Genomic DNA, 9,804 nt, shown 5'->3' with positions numbered 1-9,804 from the left:
AGTAACATTATTCAACTAATGGTGAAGACCAAATTGGTCTAGGGTCAAAATTTATAAAAATGCCATGGGGCATATGTGAGGGTTTTTAGGGTTTTGCATTTATTTGATTTCTTTCTCTTTTTGATTTATTTGGTTGGTGATCTTCTCATGATCACATTAGGGTTTTAGGGTTTAGCTTATACACATAATAACACTCATCATGGCATATCAGTCAAATGCACAAGTCCTATGCATGGCACTATATGCAATTTAAAAAGTTTTTGTTGGTTTGAAATTTTGTTTTCTGGAATTCTTCTAACTTTCTTTTATTGAAATTTGGGATGTTACAAACCCGTCCCCCTTACAAAAGATCTCGTCCCGAGATCGAAAAGAAAGTTAGGTACTAAAGAGATCTGGGTACTCCTTCTTCATGAAGTCTTCGCGTTCCCATGTGGCTTCATCCTCGGTATGATTGCTCCATTGTATCTTCAGAAACTTGATGCTTCGGGTGCGGGTGGTTCGGTAAGCTTCCTCCAGGATGCGAATCGGCACTTCGCGGTATGTCAGGTCCTTGTTGATATCCACCGATCGGTGATTGATGTTCTTGAACACTTCGGTCTTCTCCGGGACTTCAAGGCACTTCCGGAGGAGTGAGATATGAAACACGTCGTGCACTGCCGACATTTCTTCGGGCAACTCCAGTTGATAAGATACTTCACCTCGGCGGCTGAGGACTTTGAAAGGTCCGACATATCGGGGTGTGAGCTTTCCTTTCAGTTGGAATCTTTGCATTCCTTTCAAGGGGGATACCTTGAGATAGACGAAGTCTCCGATCTCGAAGGTCATCTCCCGACGTCTCTTGTCGGCGTAGCTCTTCTGTCTTGATTGCGCCGTCTTGAGGTACTCTCGGATCTTGTGTACTTTCTCTTCGGCTTCACGAAGAACATCTGGGCCAAAAACTTGGCTTTCTCCAACTTCCGACCAGTTCAGGGGGGTACGGCATTTCCTTCCATACAAGGCTTCAAAGGGGGCCATCTGTAGGCTAGCTTGGTAGCTGTTGTTGTAAGAGAATTCTGCGTAAGGTAAGCAGTCTTCCCACTTGGATCCGTATTCCAGTACACATGCTCTCAGCATGTCCTCCAATATCTGGTTGACTCTCTCAGTCTGTCCGTCGGTCTGAGGGTGATATGCGGTGCTGAAATTCAGACGGGTTCCTAGTCCTTCGTGCACTTTCTGCCAGAATCTTGAGGTGAACTGTGATCCTCTATCTGACACTATTGATTTTGGGGTTCCGTGCAGGGCGACTATTCTGGAGATGTATAGTTCAGATAACTTTGGGCCTTGGTAGGTGGTTTTAACGGCGATGAAATGGGCGACTTTGGTCAATCTATCGACAACTACCCATATGGAATCATTGCCTTTGCTGGATTTGGGCAGTCCGGTGATGAAGTCCATTCCTACGGAGTCCCATTTCCATTCTGGAATCTGTAGTGGTTGCAATAATCCGGCGGGTCGTTGATGTTCTTCCTTGACTCTCTGACAGATGTCACACTTGGCGATGTAGCTGCCGATTTCTCTCTTCATTCCGTGCCACCAGAATTGCTCCTTTAGGTCTTGGTACATCTTGGTACCTCTGGGGTGGATTGAATAAAGGGTGTCACGGGCTTCTTGCAGGATGACTTGCTTCAAGTCTGAGTCTGATGGTACGCAGAGACGTTCCTTGTACCAAAGAACTCCGGCTTCGTCTACGGTGAATCCGGGGGCTTTTCCTGCGGCTATCTGTTTCTTGATTCCGTCAATGCTAGCGTTGTCTTTCTGGGCTTCCTTGATTTGGCTAACCAAGGTGGGTTGCAGTTCTATGCTGGCTAGGAATCCTTCGCTGACAAGTTCAAGTCTGAACTGTTCAAACTCTTGATGCAAGCTGGGCTGTTCAGTTGCGAGCATGGAGTTCAACTGACACGGCAGTCGACTCAAAGCATCCGCTACCACATTGGCCTTGCCGGGGTGGTAGTGAATCTCCATGTCGTAATCCTTGATCAATTCGATCCATCGGCGTTGTCTCATGTTCAGCTCCTTCTGGGTGAATATGTATTTGAGGCTCTTGTGGTCGGAGTAGATCTCGCATCGATTACCCATGAGGTAATGACGCCAAACTTTCAAGGCTAAGACCACGGCTGCAAGCTCGAGGTCATGGGTTGTGTAGTTTTGTTCATGTTGCTTTAGCTGTCTTGAAAGGTAGGATACAACCTTGCCTTCTTGCATAAGTACACATCCAAGACCAGTCTTGGAGGCGTCGCAATATACGTCAAAGGGCTTTGTGATATCGGGCATGATCAGGATTGGGGCGGTTGTCAATCTACTCTTGAGCTGTTGAAAGCTCTCTTCACACTTGTCGGTCCACTCAAACTTCCTGTCCTTCTTCAGTAGTTGGGTCATTGGTCGAGCGATGCTCGAAAAACCTTCTACAAATCTGCGGTAATATCCGGCTAATCCAAGAAAAGCGCGGACCTCGGTTTGGGTGGTTGGGGCTTGCCATTCCATAACAGTTTTGATTTTGGCGGGATCTACGGCAATTCCTCCTGCAGACAAGATGTGTCCCAGGAATCCAACTTCTTCCAACCAAAACTCACACTTGCTGAACTTAGCATACAACTTGTGATGTCTAAGGGTTTCTAGGACGGTCTCCAAATGCTGTTCGTGTTCCTCTTCGGACCTGGAGTAGACGAGAATGTCATCGATGAAGACAACGACAAACTTGTCCAAAAAGTTCATGAAGATCTTATTCATGAGATTCATGAAATAAGCGGGGGCATTGGTCAGTCCAAACGACATGACGTTGTACTCGTACAACCCATATCTGGTGGTAAAGGCAGTTTTTGGAACGTCGGTGGCTCGGATCTTCAGTTGATGGTATCCAGTTCTAAGGTCGATCTTGGAGAAAACTTTGGCTCCGGTGAGTTGATCAAACAAGTCTTCTATCTTGGGTAGGGGGTATTTGTTTTTGATGGTGACATCGTTAAGCTTACGATAGTTGTAGCACCCTACCTTTTAATAAAGGCAAGATACCTGTGTATAGTGCTATTCCCGGGATCACTGATAGCACACACATTACAAAATATAGTAATCATTGCAATAGTATCAAATTACTACATCGTTGATCCAAAGGGTAAAGTAAAACCTTACAAATTGCATAGTCACATGGACTAGCTCAACAATATTCAGAACATACACAGCGGAAAGTAAATCATCAATGAGCCTTCATCTTCTTCATGTGCCACAGGCAGTCATGTTGGAATGTAGACTCGAGATCATACCACGTACTTCTCCTTAGAAAATCCTGCACGTTTGAATATGCAGCCCCACGAATGGAGGTCAGTACAATGATGTACTGGCAAATGACACTTATATGGTGGCAGTTTTGGGCATGACTATCTACATGATATTTGGCAAGTGGAGTTTAGGCAAATTTGCATAAAGCCAATTTTATCCTACATTTTATTTAAAACAAAACATTTTGAAAACCTTTGAATGACATTATGAAATCACACCATGGTTAATCCTCCATGGGTTTTATAATAATCACATGGTTACATCTCCCATGAGTTTTTCAAAGGTTGATTCAAATTTTAAACACATTCAGAAAACAATGATGAGATTCTTCCGTACATTCCCTGTCCTAGAAGCTCAAATTGTCCATAACCGGGGACACGGCTAAGATCTTAGGTTTAACTCTCGAGAGGTTGTGCACTTTCACCTTGCGACCCATCCTTCCCAAGAGAAGAATGAGACAAGATCTTTCAGAAGAAGAATTCAACCATACAAACTAGACCCGTTCCCTTGGCCGTCGCCTCCACCCACTGTCTAGCCACAAGTTGAATCCTCACAACTTAATTAATCTTGGCGAGCCCATAATACCATAAGGCTGCACCTGGAAGCTATCTAAAACATGGACGACTTGGTAATCTCTTTAATCCTGGGTGGCCAACCACAAGTGGAACTCACAAGCTTAAAACCCATCCCGGGTAATAAACCCCCACACGATCCCCCGGTGAAAACCAGGTGTGCAGTCAAAAGCGACCACTCTACAAATGCGAACTCTCAGGGATTCACCACTTTAGCCCACTAGCTACGACTAGGAGCGTGGACCTGAGCAGCCGCCCACCATTCAACCAATCCACCCAGGTGTTTCATTAGGGTTGTTAATTTTATAATTTTCAAACATTCCCATTCAACAACGAAACAGCACTTGGCATTTGATGTTGCAAGCAAAAGTAAGGCATCCTAGCAATAGGTTCAGGAGTAGCTACACACTACTAGGGTTTGCTAAGCATAATACTTTTCTTTTGAATTCAAAATCCCACCATGCATACTAGTTTAAAACACTAATGCATAAATAAAATAGGTGGGATTGAATGTCACTTGCCTTTTTGGTAATTGAAGATCGTTCACTTCTCTCAACAAAACACGTCGCTCTTCATACGAACTATAAGATAAAATATAGCACAACATAAACACACCATTCAACAACAACAACAACAAAATCAAACAAGGCAAACAACAAGTTGTTATTCATTGTATTTTAATCATCGGACAAAGAAGATATGGCATGAGGTATGGCTTGCAAGATATGGCATTGGGAGATGGAATGGTCAAGTCAATTACTTAGAAAGAAATAAATATTATCTAAACCAAATGGTTAGAAGGAAAATGTTGACAAGGACTAAGGTCAAAAGTTGTTTCCTACATAAGTGGGTAATTGGAATGATCCATGTGATAAAATCACATGAGTCTCAAATAGCGCAACTCAAAATACTATTTGGTAGAGTGTGACAACACTTACTAAGATAGTATGAGTTACACATAGGGTTGGGTATGGATTTGTGATACATTGAATTACTCAATTAACTCAATTGTTATTTGAATAACAAGGACTAGAATAATATCATTTGAACATATGATGATGGTGTCTAAGAGATTTGATAGATGGGCTTGACTAAAGGATTCACTTTTGCATAAATGAACCTTGTTTAAAATAATTAAGGAAATGCATCTATAATGAAAATACTCAAATCCTCATCTTTGAATTTGAATAGTCGGAAAAGGGTTGAACTAAGTTTGGTGTTTGTATAAGTGGAACAGAGAGCATCAATATGATCCATTTGCAAAAAGAATCACTTGATTTGGGTTTATAGAAGTTGAGTTATGTCAAAATACTCAAATTCACATATTCAAATTTGAATATTTGAACATTACTCGAAAGTCAGATTTAAAATTACATTTGTGTTCTAAACATTTTTATGAGACTAGCTGTAACGGCCCAGGTAGTACCCCTACTAGATTTGTTTGTTATTTTCTTTTGTGCATCATCATGACATCATGCATGCATCATACACATGATTTTTCAACAAAACAAAATTATTTTATAATCCCTACTTATTTTGTTTTCCCTCATATGGTCTCTATGATAACCCCCTCCTTTCTATTCTTTAACAAAATCATAACACAAACTATTTTAAACAAAATAAAATTATTTTAATGTTTTCTGATTTCAATAAAACCTATTCTGCTTTTGGTTTGTTTTCAAGTTGAAAACAGTTTTCAAAAACAAAGGAGAAAACCAGGCCTCTCTCTGGATCCCTCTACTCCCGGCGGCCCAGCTCCTCTCTCTCTCTTTGGCCCGCATCCTCCCTCCAGCTCAGCCCATCACAACTCGGCCCGTACCTCTTCGACCGAAGACAAAGTCTTCTCTTCTCTTTTCCTTCGCACGAGCACGAGAGGAGCGTGCTCGCCTCTCCATCGCTGTCTCCAGCCTCCCCCGTGTGGTCCTCCCCCTGCTTTATCTCTGGAGCCAGCCAACCACTCCATCGCTCCTCCTTATCTTCTCCTCCCCTTTTTCTTCTTCCTCTCCAAGCCATGAACCGAAGGAGAGAAACCCCACAGTACCTCCTCCACCTCTCCATGGCGCCGCCGTTGCAGGCCACCCCTCGCCCTTCCGAGGGCACCGGCGGGTGCTCCTCGAACTCCTTGTTCTTCTGGTACCCCTAGTCGAGCCGGGTGTGCTCAGAATCACTGTCAATTTCGCCGTTTCTTACTCCGGCCGGTTGAACTCCGGCGAGGATTCCGACGCCGCTCGACCTCCCCTGGATCATCTGAGATCACCTTCGTGCTCCTGGTAACGTTGTGAATCTCCTGGACCTCTTCCCCGCCTCGTTCTCGTCGTCGTCTATTATGTCGCCGTTGACCACCTCTCTTGGCCGCAGGACCTCGCCGTCGGTGGCTCTCCGGCGACCCCCTGGAGTCCGCACCCCCTCCATCGGTTTCCCCATGTTGAGGCGCAACCCCGAAGGCCACTAACTCATCCCGGTTCGGCCTCGAACGACAGATCCGTCCTTGATTTGATCTCTGTCCGCCATGGATGTTCTAGCCCCTGAGCTCCGCTTTGACTTGGTTAAGTTGCGCCGCACCCTCCTTTTAACACCATCTGTATTAGCAGCGTAATGGTTTGTCTGTTGATCCCTCACACAGTTGATCGTGTGCTCAAATCCCAGTGAAGACGAATTAATCCCAACCTTTTTGTGCCCTTCACTGCTCAGATCCGGCGCCCGACGGGCCTCGGCCCAGATCTTCCCGGCAGCCCGTTGCCCCGCGCGGCCCGAAGCTAACCATCGCCACCAGTAGGCCAGATCGGGCCCTGGACAGTGCAGGTCCGGCCCGGCTCGCCCTTCCTATTTTGTTTTTGCATAAATTGTTCAAATCTTGCAAAAATCATATCTCCTAATCCGTAACTCCGATTGAAATGTATTTTATATGAAAGTTGATCAGAAAAATGTGCTGAACATTAATATGCCATCCATGCTTGCTGTTGCATCATGCATCATATAATTTCGTGCTAGTTTGCATTACCACCTAATATGTAACATATGGAATATGTGGGATACTATATAAATGTTGTCCCGGTTCCATTTAACTTTGAAGTAGCTCACCCTTACCATGCTATGCCATGCTAACAACCACTTAACTTTTCCGGTAGAAAATGCAACTCCAACCTAATTTGTTTGTCCGGGTTCAGACTCCGATTAATATGGATAAGTTACACCGCCGCATCATCCTTGCCATGTCATGCATATCATCTTGAGCATGCTGGTTCTTTATCCGTAGTAGTAAGATTGCATACGTTGTGTGTTCCAGCATTTGCTTCTTCACGGATAGGATCACGAAGTGGTGTTGAGAGATACGACAAGTTCTTCTCAGACTTTTCACGGAGCGAGCCCACCCCTTCACCTATTTTACTTTTACATGCTCTTTTGATCTATTGCTATCCTTATGTTGCGATTCTGTTGTGTCACGTGTCCTATCCACCTGTTACCTATATGTCCGAGATACACCTCCTCGCCCTACCTATTGTTTGTTGTTTGCCAGCCTTGCGAGTCGTAGGCGTGTTTAGGCTCTGTTGTTTATCTCGATCCGTTATCGGGATATGTTGGGTTGTTGGGAGGTTTTTACATGCTATATCATTTGTTGGAGATAATCACACTTTACTTTATTGTTAACAACTAAAATTGTAAGCGAGAGGCATCCGTGAGCCCCTTTGCGAAAGCATCGGAACTTTGACTTGCTAATGTCCCCTAGGACCCGAGTTCTTGTTATCTGTTCCGAGATTGAGCGCTCTACCCGTACGTGGGGGAATGGGACCCCCATCACCCACTACCTTTCCTCGAGTCTGTTTATTGGGAGCCACAACCTTGGTTTTATTTGCCCATATGCACGATGCACGATTTATTTCCTGTTGCCTTCGGGTGTTTATTTCTGTACTGTACTCATATCGTGGAACGATTAGCGACGACGGAGTTGTTCACACTTAGCTTAGCCGTTGACACAAACCTGCGGGTCCGTATCGGAGTACGGCACGAACTTCGTCACGGGTAGCTTAGTTGGGTGGCTCCCATTAAACTTTCTCTTGCATTGGGAACGGTCTTGATGTGAGACTCCACCTGTAGTAAGTGGGTTCGAGCATGCGTATGGTTACATTTGGGCAACCCCTGCAGGGTGTATATCTTATCGATAAGCCGTGTCCGCGGTTATGGACGACTTGGAATTGTATAGCTTGATCATAGAACAACTTACACCGTTATCTTGTTGCTAATAATCTGATAATAACTGGCGTAGTAATATAGCATTACTACAATCGATACCTAATAAAACTTGTCCACCGTTGAGTGCCTTTTACATTGCCTCTTCGCAATTGTTGAAGGGGATATGTGTAATCGTCTGGGTTATGTTTGTGTAGTATTAATCTGTTACCTTGTGCGCTCTCTTATCTTCTCTGAGTAGACGGATGTTGTAGCGTGTCTCTATTGGATAGTAGCTTTGCTGCCGCTAAACTCCACATATAGCCGGGTGAAGTTTATACCGCCCACCAGCGAGCATAGCCGGTCTTGTCTCGCAAGTACGTGCCAATGGTACTTACCCTCGCCTTCCTTTCTTTTTGTCTCCTCCCCTTTTGTCGGCAACCGATGGCCCGACTTTGGCGGGTACGAGATGACGACGTTAGCAAGGTTACCCTTCCGGCTTGGCCTGGGCAGTGTTATGGACGCCACTGGTTATCTTCAGGACTCTTAGTCCAATTTGTATCTTGTCCGTACTCGGACGTATTTGATCTTCTGTATGATTTGGATCTTTGTATTGTAGATTTGTATCTTGACTCGTTGGAGTCGTTGTTGTAATATATGTATCTTGTGGGCTCTATTGTAATCCTGTTGTAATGTTACCGCTCGTGTTAATTCCTCTGGCATCACGTGTGTGATTCATCGCGCACGTCGTGTCGGAGGGCGTCTCTGAATCGATACCATGCGGATTTCGGCGGGTTCGCTGGGATCCTCATGGTACCGGTTCCGGGGCGTCACAAGTTGGTATCAGAGCCTCAGGATAACGGTACCCCACTAGTCCAGCCTGTAGGATAACCTTGCCAACGGATGTTGTTGAGTCTAGTGTCAAACCCTATTTTCTGAAATTCGTTGGATAGATCTGATTAGCTCTGATTTTTCTCCTTACCTCAATTCTTTCTCATCTTACCTTTGCGAGTTTTGAGTCTTCTCTCTTATCCGAGTTCTCTGAGTATTAGGTTCCGACGTGGGTTGGACGATCTTTGCCTTATCCTAATAGGTTCAATCTTTGGAGGATCTCAACAGAACCACATCATCGTCAACGGAACAACAACTTCTTGTTAGTGGTGTCGCCGATCAACATGGAGCAAGAACTTTTGTTAGTGGTGTCGAGGAGATCGACACGTCGCTTGAAGACCCGATAGTTCACCTCTCTCCCCCGTACCTTGAGGCGGGATCTCGGGGCGCGATCCCTTGTTAGTGGTGTCGATTGTAACGGCCCAGGTAGTACCCCTACTAGATTTGTTTGTTATTTTCTTTTGTGCATCATCATGACATCATGCATGCATCATACACATGATTTTTCAACAAAACAAAATTATTTTATAATCCCTACTTATTTTGTTTTCCCTCATATGGTCTCTATGATAACCCCCTCCTTTCTATTCTTTAACAAAATCATAACACAAACTATTTTAAACAAAATAAAATTATTTTAATGTTTTCCGATTTCAATAAAACCTATTCTCGCTTTTGGTTTGTTTTCAAGTTGAAAACAGTTTTCAAAAACAAAGGAGAAAACCAGGCCTCTCTCTCGGATCCCTCTACTCCCGGCGGCCCAGCCTCTCTCTCTCTCTTTGGCCCGCATCCTCCCTCCAGCTCAGCCCCATCACAACTCGGCCCGTACCTCTTCGACCGAAGACAAAGTCTTCTCTTCTCTTTT

General features: G+C 44.5%; 1 long non-coding RNA gene across 1 annotated transcript; it reads left to right on the top strand.

Moving 5' to 3' along the window:
* The first annotated feature begins 5,429 nt into the window (after positions 1-5,429).
* On the top strand, positions 5,430-7,217 carry LOC124682985. Its single transcript, XR_006996517.1, has 3 exons — positions 5,430-6,151; positions 6,240-6,683; positions 7,168-7,217. It is a non-coding gene; the product is annotated as an uncharacterized LOC124682985 (long non-coding RNA).
* Positions 7,218-9,804: the final 2,587 nt, after the last annotated feature.

Source organism: Lolium rigidum, chromosome 1 (genome assembly GCF_022539505.1).
Source record: "Lolium rigidum isolate FL_2022 chromosome 1, APGP_CSIRO_Lrig_0.1, whole genome shotgun sequence".
NCBI lineage: Eukaryota > Viridiplantae > Streptophyta > Magnoliopsida > Poales > Poaceae > Lolium > Lolium rigidum.
This window is presented reverse-complemented; position numbering and strand designations above follow the sequence as displayed.